We start from the raw sequence: 14,841 nt of genomic DNA on the forward strand, positions 1-14,841 counted from the left end.
GTCTATCTTTTTCCTTTGTATGCCCTCCCTCGTTGGTGATGTTATTAATAAATCCAGGTGCGGAGTAGGAATGCGCCTTAGTACATACCAAACAAATTGAATGATTTCATGGCATAAAATCAGTCATAATTCCTTTCATTTCAAGTCATTAGACTTAGTTGCATATCTTCAACTCTTATGCAATGTTAGGAGCATAAATAAGATTTATATTCATGTCATATCTCAAAAGATTGGAGGCTTTCCTCGTCGGAGGAGGTCTGATATCTCACAGCACACTGCAGAGCATGATCGCACGACATCTTGGGCCCTCATCAGGTCGTCAGTGCTCAGATATTGTTATGTGTTTCGTTCATTTTGACCACATCTGACAAGGCTTCCTCACAAATGTTGGACATTTAACAAAACGATACTCATGACAAGTTCAACTGAATGTATCTTGAGTGTTCTTTCTGAAATCTGATTTACATCAGGGAGACCATAAAATGCAGATTTTTGTTACATGATCACTCTGTTATGACTCGAGTCTGCATCTTCTCACCAAAACCAACTTTTGGAAAAAGTGTTCACAATTCGAGCCAGTTTCTGGTGTCATAACCAACAGCATCGCTGCAGGAGCCAGGGGAGCGGAGAAACACAGCCGGCTTCCACTCGTGCGCTCCCGACATTATTACCTTCGATGAGTCTTGCATATCAACTTCAAATCCAGCACCAGGGAGCTGAGCATAACTTAGTCGCTGAGGAGGGGGGAAAAAAAGTTCTCCAGCAGGTTGAGATTGTATGTCTATAAAAATAGTGACAGAATAGCTCATGCCTCTGTGAAACACGATCACTTTGTCTACAAGGTGTGTACTCGAGCTCACTACAACGCCCTTTAGTTTGAGTTTCAGATTTGCTGGAGGATTATTACTCCAATACTAAGTGTCCTTAGCAGAGAAATAATGAATACTGTATATGTAGTTCATTTTTTGCATTCAATTTCTATAATGTTTCTATTTTCTGCTAGTTTTAGCACATTTAAGAACATAATACATTAAGAGTAATCATATTAAATGACTTGTTCAGATGAATATTTCAATTCCCCCGTGTTTCTTATAATTATGGGGGAATTGTGGTATGCATTAATCATTTCTAAATTATGAATCAGTCTTGTGTGAACTTTGTTTTTTGTTGGTTGGCCTCCACAGCACTACAGGAGGTAATTAGTCCAAGCAGGGTTAAAGCTGTGACACACAATTCGAAAACAGCTGTACACTCACCATACAGCATGAGTCTGTTTGTCCCCGAGTGTCTCGAGGAGCTGCAAGAGGCTGGTTCTCATCCTCACCGTGATGATTTATGCCTGACACATCTTAGTACAGTAAAAAGAGTCAGCATACAAAAAAAAAGAAGAAGAAGAAGAAGAGAGAAAAAAAATGCTCTCAACATTCACATGTTTTGCATTTCTGCCTGCATGGGCGAGGATGACATTTCATTTCTTAGCCCAAGTCATCTCAAAAGGGCTAATTCAATTTGCACTCCAAGCTGTTTCTAATCCTCTCTCGCTTCTCAATTTTTCACTCCATCGTCTGAATACCAGAACATTTGCTGTTTGATTGTTTTTTAATGGCAAACGCGGGCCATTCTGACACAGCTGTTGGTAAAGTTTGTCAAAGCTGGTTGTCAAAGTCTGCAAAAGTACCAGTGGGTTTTCCTAAAATGATGCTCACAAAAAAAAATACAAGATGTGATGTGGTCGCCTGTGCAGTTCAGCGGAGGGTGCATACTGTCTGAATTGGCTGCCATATTTATTAAGCTACGTCAATTAACAGATAACACACTGCACAAAAAGGGTTTTGCACCTGACAGTGCAAACCAGCTGTACTTAAGCCAGACTCTAGTTTTACATTCTGGGAAATATTCTTTTTCTTCCTCTTGCTCTGTAGTTAGACGAGAAGATCAGTGTGCATAAAATAGTATATGGAGCGAACATCGGGATGTGATTAGCTTAGCTTTTTGCAACATTTATGTTTGCATACAGATGAAACAAATTTGATATGACGTGTTCTCTATGGAGAAAAACATATTTTCAAGAACAGCAAAAAAATCAATAAATAGTTGCTCATTTTTAATCGTAACGCCTTGTTAAAACATAACCGCAGTAAAAACAAAACAAAAAAACCTGATAATAAATTCCATGCCACCATTGCTCGATAATGAACTGTTCTCTGTATTACATTAGTTCATCACAAAGGCAACTGAAAACGAAAAATTCAATTATTTCTGTTTGGTTACTATGATGTATTTCTGGAATTTCAGTTATTACAATAATCTTTAGTCAAGCAGATCAGAGAAACCTGCTTTTTACACTTCAGCAAACCAGATGTTAATTTGTTGCACTATTGTTCGATACAGTACCTGTTCAAATGACTTTATTTTGTATTGGACCAAATTACTGAAAAATAATCTGTAATAATGTGTGTGAATGGTTGCATTCATCGTTTGGTGAAATATCATGGATTGATGATGGCATGGATATTCGTCTTAACCACCACTTTGTTTCTGTTTCTTATCTATGTAGATACATATAACGTTGGGAATCCAACAGAGACAAATTTATAAAAAGGAATGGTCAAATTTGATTCATCAGAGGCCAAGATGTCTTTCCTAGGAAGAGTTAAGTTCCAAAAATCTGAACCACACAATTACCATAATGCAACTCAATACTGTCTCATTCTCATTACACCCTTCCAGTGTGTTAAACGCCCACAGCGTTCAAACTGCATGACCCTAGTTTGTAACTAAGGTTCCCTCATTAAAAATTGTAAATCTTATCTAACAGAGTTGACACCATCGTTTCCTCGGATTTGGCAAAAACTGCTTCCGCAAGCTGAGTAATACTAATAATGACAAACTATCGGTGAAGTGGCCTTTCAACAAAGGCCACTTCACCGACCGGGGACTATTATCATAAATGGGACTATTAGCGCCTGCTAGTAATCACAACAATACTCTTGCAAAAAAAAAAGATCTACCATCAGCTACTGCTAGAAAAGTTGCAGTTTTGCTGCCTGCACTTCTATATTTAAGTGTTGTGGTCATGCACGATCCACTGTGGGTTCAGAAAAGCACTCGTCATTCCAGGGTGCAGTATCAAACAACTGGCGCTGACTGTTGCCATGAGAGTCTTTCCGCACTGGCCACAGTTTGCTTGCGCTGCATCCGTCCACTAAAAAGCCCTCGCACGGTAATCCTCACTTATGTGCAGAGTGTGAAGATAATTTTCTCACCCAATCGTCAAATTAACCAGTGGATTTCCAATTTTTCTTTTTTCTCAACTCAAAAAGGTGACTTTTGACGTACACATTGATTTTGTCTTTTAATAAATGTCCACATTGTGAAGGTGTAATGGTTGTGCTTATACGCAACAGCAGCTGAGAACTGACTTTGGTATCTGAAGTCAACGTTTGGCATTAATTCTAGGTCATATCAGCACGCAGCAAAAGTGAAAGTAAGAAGGCGAATACTGTACATTTCTGAAGTTCTTAAGTTGTCTCTGAGGGAAATACTCACATGTGAAGCATGTAAATAGACAAACACAAATATCTGAGCATCCAAACTCAGCCAAGTAACATTACACTAGACATAATAGCGGCTATAAACTGAGACTTCTGGCTACCTGGCAAGCTATGGAAGAAGTTTCTCTTTACCAGCTCTGCACGGCATGTCCCTACACCGCATTTCTGTCCATTAACACATCCACTGTGTACGCTCTCAATTTGGGAGCGTAATAAGAGGCAGATGAGTCTTGCAGCCCCCTCACAGCCGACAGCAGACACCCTGTAGGAGGGGAAATTTGTCCAACTAAAATCACCCCAACAGGGGGGAGCTCTTAGGTCAGGAGCCCTTAAGTTGAGGCGAGCAGACACTCCTATGAGTTTGTGATGAAAACCGTGTGATCCATCATTGCCAGCACGTTCGTCTGTTAAGGGACTGTAAGCGTGCTGGGGGCTCCCACAGGCCTCCACTTGATCACAGTTAAGCTGAGCTACATGGGGCACCAAAGCTATCACTCATTATGAAAATGGAGGGAAACTGAGATAAGCTTCCACATTAAATAATTAAAGTAGATCCTCACAGGGACTGGTTGAAGTAGATGTGCAGCAAGAAGTGAAATATTATCCCAATATTAAATCCCTTTATTCTCAATACTTTCCCCAAGTGCTTTTATACATCACAACAGTCACTGGCATGGTGGCATGGCTGTGATCAATACTAATGAGTATATTTTCTGATATCAGCATTTTTCATGGTATCTCACATGTATGCAAAATCCTAAAAATAGCTGTAATAGATCATATGCTTCAAACATATGAAACAAAACTTCAGCTGCTCATAATTTACAGTTTTTAAATGATGTTTGGCACATTCATTTAAAGAACTGAATGTGATGATTTTATCATGTTATAGATGTCACTATAGTCCAACCATTACTGGACTTTTAAGGCAGATACATATAACCATATTTGAGGTTTTCAAAGAGTTTTTTTATTTTTTATTTTGGGGATGTAATATATTTATTTATTTATTTGTTTGTTTGTTTTATGAATTTGACCATGGTATGTACTGAGCAGAACACTTAACAGTTCTAGTGGACAGCTTTTGTGTAATGGTGACAATGACACATATTTGCTATTTCTGGACTGCAGTTTTTTGTTACTCGTTGGCCTGCATATATGCCAATACTGATATAGTGTTGGACTATTGCCCTACCGAGCACCACAGATTGGTAATCATGGATTTAATTAACAATAGTAATATTACATTTGTAATTGTATTTTTGCTAAATATGAAAGACATAAACTTCCGAAAGATTTCTTTTATTATTTTCTTTCTAAATTCTAGAAGTAAATGAGTTGCTGTGCCTCTTTACACAGAGGAAAATACCAGAGAAGCCTCACTAATGAAACTTTAAGTGCTGTATTTAACATAGTCAGTCATCCTCTTCCAAACAAATGCTATTCTTAAACAGGAGTACCACCTTGTCGTACACCAGTGTTAATGTGACCCCCCACTTGCCCCACTAGGTAGGTAGCAGCAGCCCTACATCTCGGAGCCAAGACAAGTCTGGCTCCGATTACCATGGGAGCTACTGCCTCTGCCTGAGAAAAATGCTGCTGGGTTTAAAATAAATGTTATTGTTTGTCACAGGAAACCAATCTGATTACTGTTTCTTCTCTCATGTGCACACTTAACGCTGCACACCGGGCTATATTTACGCATGTGGTTTTCATTCAGCCTCCTCAGCGAGGGGGAAACGGACACCTCGCGTTTTCATCTTTATTAAGTCACACTTTGGGGAAGGTTAAAATGGGGGTTGTTTACACAAAGTATTTGGCAATCTTTGGAAGACAATCTCTCTATCCACATCAAACAATAGATTGAGTTTCTCTGCTGCAGCGGCAGCAGCGTCTCAGAAATGGGCAGGGGAGAGGGAAAAAAGACGACTCCTCTGATAGTCGTGACGTCTGTGTTTGCTCAAACTGACAGCGAAAGTGAGGAGTTGTTAAAGTGCGGTGTGAAGCTATTTTGGGTTCGGCAGCAATTGGCCATTATGACGGTATCATTTCACACAAGCTATGTGTATTGTACCGGCAGAATTATGTGTGTGACTGTGTCTTCAAATGTTGCATATTAAAAATAGCATTAGAGGAACGCTTTACCTCTTTGAAACTTTCTCCCTTCACTCTCTTTCTGCATGTGTCCCTACGGGGAATAATGAAACACACACACACACACACACACACACACACACACACACACACACCAAAAGAAGTGCAAAAACGAAAGAAAAAAGAGAGTGCCAGTAAAAAACAGAATAAAGGGCTTAAAAGGCATCTGGGAGGAAAGCTGAGAAACCAAGCGACCTGTCAGCAGGGTCTGCCAAGGCTTAGAAGTCAGACTGTTTGTTTTGCTTCATATGTCGACGCGGCCACTCTTTTTCTCCCAGTGTGGTTCTGTCCCGCCGTGAATCTCCACCAGACTTCTTCTTATAAACTTTACCTCCGCAGGACACCTCTACTTGACACCCAAACCAACAACACCCACCTCTCAGAGAAAAGAGGGGGGGAGAAAAAAAAAGAAAGGCAATATGTAAATGTTGTGAAAGGAGTCAATTAGGAAATGTATCTTGTTTGAAAGGGTTCGTAATGGTTTAATTCCAAAAACATGTTTTCTGCCTCCCCCGGTAATGTGTCACATGTGAGCCTGTGGCTTTCTGCAGAGCAGGGGGTGGGCGGGCGGGTGAGAGGGGTTGGGTGGGGGGGGATTTGAACGTGCTTGGTGGCAAACATTTGTTTATGTTTTCCTCCTGGTGCATCATTTCAAAGAGGCAGCGTGCATGTCCCATCGCAGGCTTCACATCTCCCGCCAATTGGAAACACATTGCAGCTTTTCGATATGGTAAAATGTCAAACCAACAGTCATGTCATGTATGAGAGAGAGAGAGAGAGAGAGAGAGAGAGAGCAATATGTGTGCACTTTAAAAAAAAAAAAAGAAAAGAAACAATAACTTACGCATTTCATCAGGGAGACATCAGCTCATTTGGTTTCACTTAAATTCACAAGTCCCTCCTGATGTGCAGAAATAGATTGAGTTTTCTGGGATCCCCGCTCCCACTGTGAGGGAAGAAACTGCTGTGTGCTTTTAAATCAGTGTTTTAAAGAAACTGAGTTGAAGTATTTTAGATATTTTTTACCCCTGGTCTTTCACTCCTTCTGAAGACAGGAAGAAAACATGTGAATGAAGGAGGCCATAAAACACACGTGTTTCTCCCCCCCTTTTAATTTTCCTCTTGCACTTTCCTAAGTCTTAGCACGTCGTTAACAAGACTTTGCCTTTTAATTGTTCCCATCACATAGTTTTAAAGCATACTACCAGAGTGATGAACTTGAATGAACCGCCAACTCTAAAACAAACTTTTGATCATTTTAAAATGGAAAAATGGCAAATGGACTGTACTTATATAACTCCTTTCTCGTCTCCCGACCACTCAAAGCGGTTCACACTACATATCTCATTCACCCATTCACACACATTCACACACTGATGGCGCAGCCTTTGTAAGAAATTTGGGGTTCAGTATCTTGACCAAGGACACTTCAACATGCAGACTGGAGGGGATTGAACCAGGGATCTTCTCATTAGTGGACAACCGGGTGCCTTCGAGCCAGGGCCAATTACTTTCCAATTAACATCCATGAAAATCATATCTGTCCTCAGTTTGATTGATTTGAATTGTTAAAAAAAAAGAAAAAAAAAGTGAGTCAGTCTTTTGACGTGTCATTTCATAATGTGTCTTTTCTCTTCTCTATATGCAGTGCAGTCAGGTTTAATACATTTTTAAATGAAATTAGGATTTCTGCAGATGTCACATTCACAGGAAATGACATTTCCTAAAATATGGTCATGGACAAGGTTTTCATCAGCAGAAAAGTAATTTTGCTGCCGGGAAGATGGAAATATACAAGCAGATCCATCAGAGATGGTTCACCATAGGAAGGTTTAAAATAGTGAAGGAGAGAAGAAAATACTGATAACACTCTAATCTGAAAGCACATCTATTTGTCTTGTCTTGTAATTACCACTTAGAAGATGTAGCTATATATTTGTGTATAATGTATTTATTGTATTTCACTCAACCACCTATGCAATTAAATAAAACTCAGTGATAGAAGATATTAAAAAAACAAAAAAATATGAAATGACTTGAAATATTAAATATTTAACGATATACATAATAAAACAAGAAAATAATCTAACCGTGCTTTGTCTATTACTCCTCAAGCGAGTCTAACATTTTCTGTCATATTCACCTTCAGTTTGTGTACAAATGCCTATGGACAGTGAATATGGGACTGACCAGGTGTTATCTGTATGAGCCTCCAGTAGCCGACAGCAGTGAGGCGGCGGGCAGCACGGGGTGAACGCGGTGCTGGGCAGGGTAAGGCCTTATCGTCACTTTAATTTTTCTCCCCAAGGTGAACTGGGAAGAGATCAGTGGCACTAAACCCTGGGAATTACCCTAGATATTGGCCCCCTGTGCTCTGCAAATGAAATCCTGCCGTCGGCAGGAAGAACATGGTGGTTAACACTCTGAAAATCAGTTTTTGTGCAGACCACAGCTGGCGTGAAGGGGCAAGGGAAAGTAAGAGAGAGGGGGGGAGAAAGGAAGAGGGGGAAGGGCACTTTTAAAATTGACATTATACTCGTAAAGAGAAAACGACAGAGGGAGAAGCCTCTGCTCCTGTCGTCTCCATTTTTTAATATATCTGCTATCTGTGTGTTGTTGTGCAACAAGTGCCAGTAACATAATTATTCACCAAGTAGGATAAATTCCGTGGTGGCTTTTAGGCAGAGACATACTGAGGTATGGTTCACTGACTGCAGTCAGATAACAGAATGCAAAATATGGGACAACAAACTGTGGTTTGTAATTGTACTGACCAAACTATGAAACCAGAACCAGGGTCCAGCTGTCTGAGGGTCTGAGCAGGGGTCTTGGGGCCATGGCAAGCGGGTGGAGTGGTGAGATAGAAATCACTCACTGTGATCATAACCTTCACAGTCCTGAACCTGACCAGCTGTCAGGACTGTGCTCGCCTGTACAAACTCTAAGCACTGTGGGGTAACATTAGAGCGCTCGAAATTCTTTTTGTGTCTTTAAATTAGATTTCAGTGAAAAAGTTCAATAGAAGTAATTATATATTTATTTGTCTGTTTTTATGTTTTCTGGCACCAGCAGTTGAACTCTTTGTTGCCATAGCAGCCATAGCTACACAGTTAACTGACACCGATACGTCCACCACTTCTTCCCCGCAAGAGGGACACAGTCTATGCCCTCACATTACCATTTCATATTTTCCTGTCTGATTTGATCAAAGTTCCACGGTTTCTTCAGTAAAAACTATGGCCAGCTCTTATCTTCAACCTTTATTCATCACATCTTTAGTTCACGGCTGCGCAGCCATACAGTAAGGTGAGGGCAGGACACCATGTTGGAACATTTTAAAGAGGAAATATGTATTAAGTAGAATAAAGCCTGTCATCTTTGTTACACAAAACAAACAATGAACTAAAGAAATGTATTTGGATTAGTCATATCATGTTTACGTGGCGTTTTCTATTTGTTAAAACTAATTCTGCACTTTATTACAAGGAAAAGTGCAGTGGTTGAACTTCTGGCCACCCCTCTGGTGATGTCACAATAAATGTTTGACACTGGCAGCTGATGGAAAATGACTGCTGTGACATCACTGTTTGGGATGTGGCCAGTTATTCAACATCGCAGCAGAGGCACTTCTCTAACCTGTGGGGTTTGCACACAACACAACATAACAACCTTTCCTGCAGTCAAACTGCCATATTTTAATACAATAACAATCAAAATCCAGATTTCTGAACTGGAACAGGCTTCAGGATCACTAAAGAAGGGAGACTTTAAGGGCTTTTAAGTGGCTAACAAAGTAGCTAATGACCTGGAAAATTAATCATCAACAGCTCTTCCCACCACCAAACTGACACAGCACGAAAAGAAACTGTATACGTTGTTATATTTCAACACTCACTTGGGTCAGTCTCAATTTCCCTCACATAGATATACACAAATACACACCCATACACACAGCATCATACACACATCATCACCCGCATACAAATACCCGTCTACTACCCCCAACACACACACACGGCTTGTATTTATAGGTTCTGATCGAGTGTAAAACAAGACCATCTCTCTTTAGAACACCCCTCACCATATTCTTCCAAAAATAGCGGGTGCCCATCCAGCTAACCAGGGTGGGAGGATTTGGAGCTTCAAAATAAATGGAAGGATGTTTACTCATCGCCAGAATGAAAATAGTGCTAATCTCCAATCAGTTCCAAAAGGCAGATAGTTAGCAAGACAAATCTTAAAATAGCTCAGAGGGTAACACATTCCAACTCTGCTTGAGCTTAACTTTGATCTTACAATATTTTGGCTCTTGTGCACTGAAAATGATTAGCACTTCTGTCCAGTGATCTAGGAATACTATATATAGATGAACCTATAGGACATAATAAGATGAGTGCAGAGTGTAAGTGCATGCCTCACAGTTCAGTGGGATGGAAAATGTAGAGTGGCGGGGGTGTTTGGAAAACTAATGGTAAGTTTAAAAGGAAAATATAGTTACTACAGACCCAACTGACCTTGACGATGAGCAGCTGGGTTTTCTATATTAACAACAAATGTATCAATTGTGTGTAAAGGTTGTAGAGAAAAAGAGCCAAATCTTTACAGAATAGTTAGAATTGATTTATTTGTGACTCTATCACGCTGAGAATAAATAATAATAACAGTCTAAAGCAACAGATTGAATCCATTTGTCAAGTTCAGACTAATCAAAACAAAATGATCAGTCACGACACATTAATACAATCAGCCGTGCTTTTGAGGAGCAAGAAATAAGTCTTCTTTGGCTCGATTCAGGAGAAGATAAAAAAATTGCGTTCCAGTGAGTCAATCACAAGAACTCTCAGGCTGTAGCAATTAAAAATGTATGTGCAACAGCACAAATATCAAATGGACCATTATAACTGAAATGTGGTTTTAATAATTGTTCAGTGACTTTTAAATGCAGTGGGAGTGTTACTGTGTTAAAAGGGTGTCTTGGATTTTCATCTGGGTTTCACTGATAGAGTTTAAATTAGCCCCTTGACTGCATGCAGCTGTAATATTCTGTATTTACCTTGACTGGGTCTTTGCACATAGGGAACATGATGTTCCTGGGCCAGATTGAATGGCAACAAAAGATTTTCCACAAAGAATGGCGACAACAACCGATCAAAATGATGCAGCTGTGCATATTGTTGTAGTTTGTAAAAAAGTTTGAAATAATCTGAATTAAATGTAGCTTCAGCTGAAGTTGTTTGACCAGCCAAAACAACCCCAAGTCAAAACTGTTTTGCATCTTAAAGATGTCAAAGTCATCCCGTTGGATATTCTTCAGTTTATTCATATTCACACCACATCATTTGCATTTCAGGGAAAATGCTGATTCCATGTATTTCAGACGGTGTTGTTTTTATGACACTGAAGAAGGAGCAAATTCAACATGTAAGCTCGGAGCATTAAGTCACATGGCTGTGTTTCGTGAGACCGAAAAGTTTCACAGTAGACGAAGGGCTGACATTACAAGCGGTGCAAATAAGTCTTTGATATTCTGCAGATTAACAGTCACTTTAGACTTATTAGCTGAGGAGCTGTGCATATGTAGCGAGGCGTGCAGTGGCTTGATATTTTGAACGCATGTGGAGTGGAAATTTAGTGCTATTTTCCAAAGCGGTTTGGAGGGGTGTTACCTGCACTTTGGCAGCTCTGTGAAGCGTTCCATGTCTTCTGCCATTTGGCTGATGATGACTGGCATGTGCCCGTGGCAAACAAGCAGGGTGGTTGACTTGTAGGTAAAGTGATAGTACATAAATGGCCTCTCAGATGGAAATTGTCAGAAAATCTTGAAATTCTCAGCTCGTAAAACATACTTTGCATGCACTGATTTGAAGGATTCCAAATGGGATTTTTATTGTTAAAAAGATACTCGCGACTCAGTTAAGAGCACTTGCCAGCAAAGCATAGAAAACATTCAGCTAACCGATAAGCAACGAATGACCAGTGGAATTGTGTAGCTGGGTTCAAGTAAGACCATGTATTTCTTCCTGCACACTAATTTTAGCACTACCTTACAGCAGCTTGTTACATCCCCTGCATGCAGAAGACATATTTCAGTAATCCGTCTGTAAACATCCTCCTCCTCAACGACAGTGGCAGAGATAGGGAGAAAAGATGTTAAATAGTGTGATGCATTCTCCGATCAATGTCTGCCAACCCCAGACTAAAACCAGTCCTACACTCTTGCCTATCAGCTGACAAATAGCTGCGGCTCCTACTGATATAATTTGCAGTAAATGTGCTCAATTTAGCTTTTTTTTTTTTTTTTACACTAAGAAAAGGTCTTGTCACTTGATATTGCCAGGCAAAGAAAAACACCAGGAAGTCACTGCTCCTGGCCAAGAAATAGTTCAGTGCCAAAACTTACATTTTGAATCTTATACAAATTCAGCTGTGATATGATGTGTTCATAGTTGCCGCTGTTTCCACCAGTTTCCAGTCTTTATGCTTACTTGCTCTATACTAACACGCCTGTTGGAGTGTAGCTTCATATTTAGTGCGCAGACTTAAGGATCATTTCAGTCTGCTTACTCAACTCTCTGAATGAAAATAAATAGAGAATGATGAGATGGACATTTCCCACATTTAACAATCAAACAGCAAGTACTGTCACATTATTTTCCACAGATTTTCTCTTGATTAAGATTTAGTGTTTGCCCTTATCTTTGCCTTGTCAACTGTGTTGGTCGTTGATAATCGTGCCAACTACAGTCTCCTGTTTATTGTGAACAAATTGTTTTCTTGGTGACTTGCAAAGGCCCTAAAACTTTCACAAACTGGGCTCCATCAGCATCGCTTTATACCGAGAAGCTATAGATTGGCTATAGATAGACCTCTATTTGTATGAGGATAACTGCCACTATACAAAAGATCTAAATGGAGCGGAACTCCACCTCAGACATGAACATTTCATTCAACCAAAGTTCCCCAGTCTGTCTTTCTGTCTAGCAGGAAATTCTGTCATCTCATGTTGCTCGCCTTGAAAAGTACACATGGAGAGGGCAGACATCATAAAAAAATGCCTATCCACCTGTTGTTCTGGCATTGGGGGAGCATTTGAACCCCACCTGCAATTCTTTGGTCTGGCAGACTGTGATGTGTGTGTATGCATGTGTGTGTGTATGGACCAAGTGCGTCTCCCCATAAACAGGTGGGGTTCCCCGACACAGATATCGAGTTCCCCTCTTTGATAACCCATTACAGACTTCATTAATTTCACTCACTCCAGCCACGCACTCGCCGTCTGACAAACTCACTGAGGAATTTTTGTACGAGCACACCTCCTTGAGCTTGTGTAAGTTTTACAAGCAGAGATTAACATGTGTGAAAACAAATGTAATTTAACCCTTTATTGTTTTAGGAGGGTGAGCCGGACATGCCCAGTGTTAAAAGAACTGTCTGTATAGGGCGCTGCAGGACTATCCCCCATTGCTTCATGACAAAAGTTTTCCTTTCGTCTGGGTAAAAATCATAGAGGATACACATTTAAACATACATCAAATTACAAGCAAAACAGAATTGATGTTTCTTTTCTTCTTTAAAGGAATTCAAAGTGATAATTAAAGAAACTGAGATAGTGACGCAACTCTTTTACAGTTATGTTAATAGTTCTCAAGAGCCTGCACACATTGCTTTCCTGAGCTCTTCTGAGCCAGGAAACACGCAGCATATACATCTCACATGTTCAGTTGTGCAAGGCTAATTTGTGCTCGAGTTTGTTTTCTTGACATTGATCGGTTATTCTTGAGCACATGGGACACCCGACACCACACCCCCCTCGATTCCAGTTGTGCAGCGAGTCATCTCTGAGTCTGGCAGATGACTCAGTGGCGCGAGGTGGAATTGGATTGGACCTGGCTATGTCCACATTGAAGCTCTGAGCGCTATGCCTCCAAAAGCATGTCTAGCATTGCTCCAAACTAACAGAACAATGCCGGGGATTACGAGGCTGGGCTAAATTTAGTTGCAAAAGAATGCATGCAAAAACACAAGGACCCCTTATGTTTGTGCATGCGATGAGTTTCTTCATTTACTGTCTTTGTCTTTAGATTAATTCTTCCGAATTGGAGAGACAAAAACTATTGCATGTTTGTTAGAAGATATTCTTCTAAGACTGTTCATGTTTGTTGGGGTAGGGTGGGGAAATGTAGGGGCAAGCTTCAAAAATGAATTTAAAAATTTTATGACAGTCCCTTTTCAACCAATTCAAACATTTAGTTTAAACAGTTTAGTGTTTGATTTGCCATCAAATAAGGCAATAATTTATATGACAACCCTAATTTGTTTGTGACAAACACAGTCTCACAATTTTTTTTTTGTGAAATAAGCATGAAGTTTACATCGGCACTGTCTTGTGACAACAAAAAAGAAACTGATTATGCGACATGTCAAATAGTTTCAGTAAAACCAAATTTAGTTTAGAGTCAAAGAATATGGATCGCGCATGAAGTTATATGAAATGTCCGTATACATCACCTGTTGTTCTTGGCTGTGGCAGTTTGCATTAAACTGTCTTGCTGAAGTCATTTTGGCCATACAACATCTGCTGTAGACATTACCAGTAGTGCCAATGGCCTGCAAATACCGTCTTCTTGTTAAACGCTTGGTGTGCCCAGACACAAGCCTGACCTTGATCCTTTAAAACAGACAGCACACCAGGAGGAGTGACAGTTGCCAGGGCATGAACTTGACCCAATGAGGGGGAGGAGGACGGAGCTGACAATGTTTCATTTGTGTCAGGACTAAAACGTACATATTGTTGGGTTAAATTGCATCCTTTATGCTGCTAGTGAGAAATGATCTCAAAACTTAAGAATGGAATACAGGCCACCATTATTCCACCACTGTGACCTGAGAACAGTTTGAACTGTACTACCAGCTGATTTTTCTATTTACTTCAATGCTTTGTCTGGTGCTGAAATTCCAATGACGTGTGCCAGTGCCGTTGCTGATCAACAGGAAAATAGGAGCCACTTGTGCAACATTGTTTAAAGGATATCCATGTCATGTATTTTTAGAAAGCTATACCAACTATTTAAAAAGGTCCTCATAATGTAGATACACAGGTCACTGCTGTCATTTGTTTTTTTGTTTTGCTGCT

The 14,841-nt window shown here is 40.1% G+C and overlaps 1 long non-coding RNA gene across 2 annotated transcripts in view; it reads right to left on the minus strand.

Annotated features, from left to right (window-relative positions):
* The window catches only part of LOC113747286 (uncharacterized), an 86,497-nt gene that overhangs the window by 18,315 nt on the left and 53,341 nt on the right, over nucleotides 1-14,841 (minus strand). For both annotated transcript variants that reach the window (XR_003463523.1, XR_003463522.1), the window contains one exon: nucleotides 1,257-1,348. This is a non-coding gene — a long non-coding RNA (uncharacterized LOC113747286). The remainder of the gene's footprint in view (nucleotides 1-1,256; nucleotides 1,349-14,841) is intronic.

This window comes from Larimichthys crocea, chromosome I, assembly GCF_000972845.2.
Source record: "Larimichthys crocea isolate SSNF chromosome I, L_crocea_2.0, whole genome shotgun sequence".
Lineage (NCBI taxonomy): Eukaryota > Metazoa > Chordata > Actinopteri > Sciaenidae > Larimichthys > Larimichthys crocea.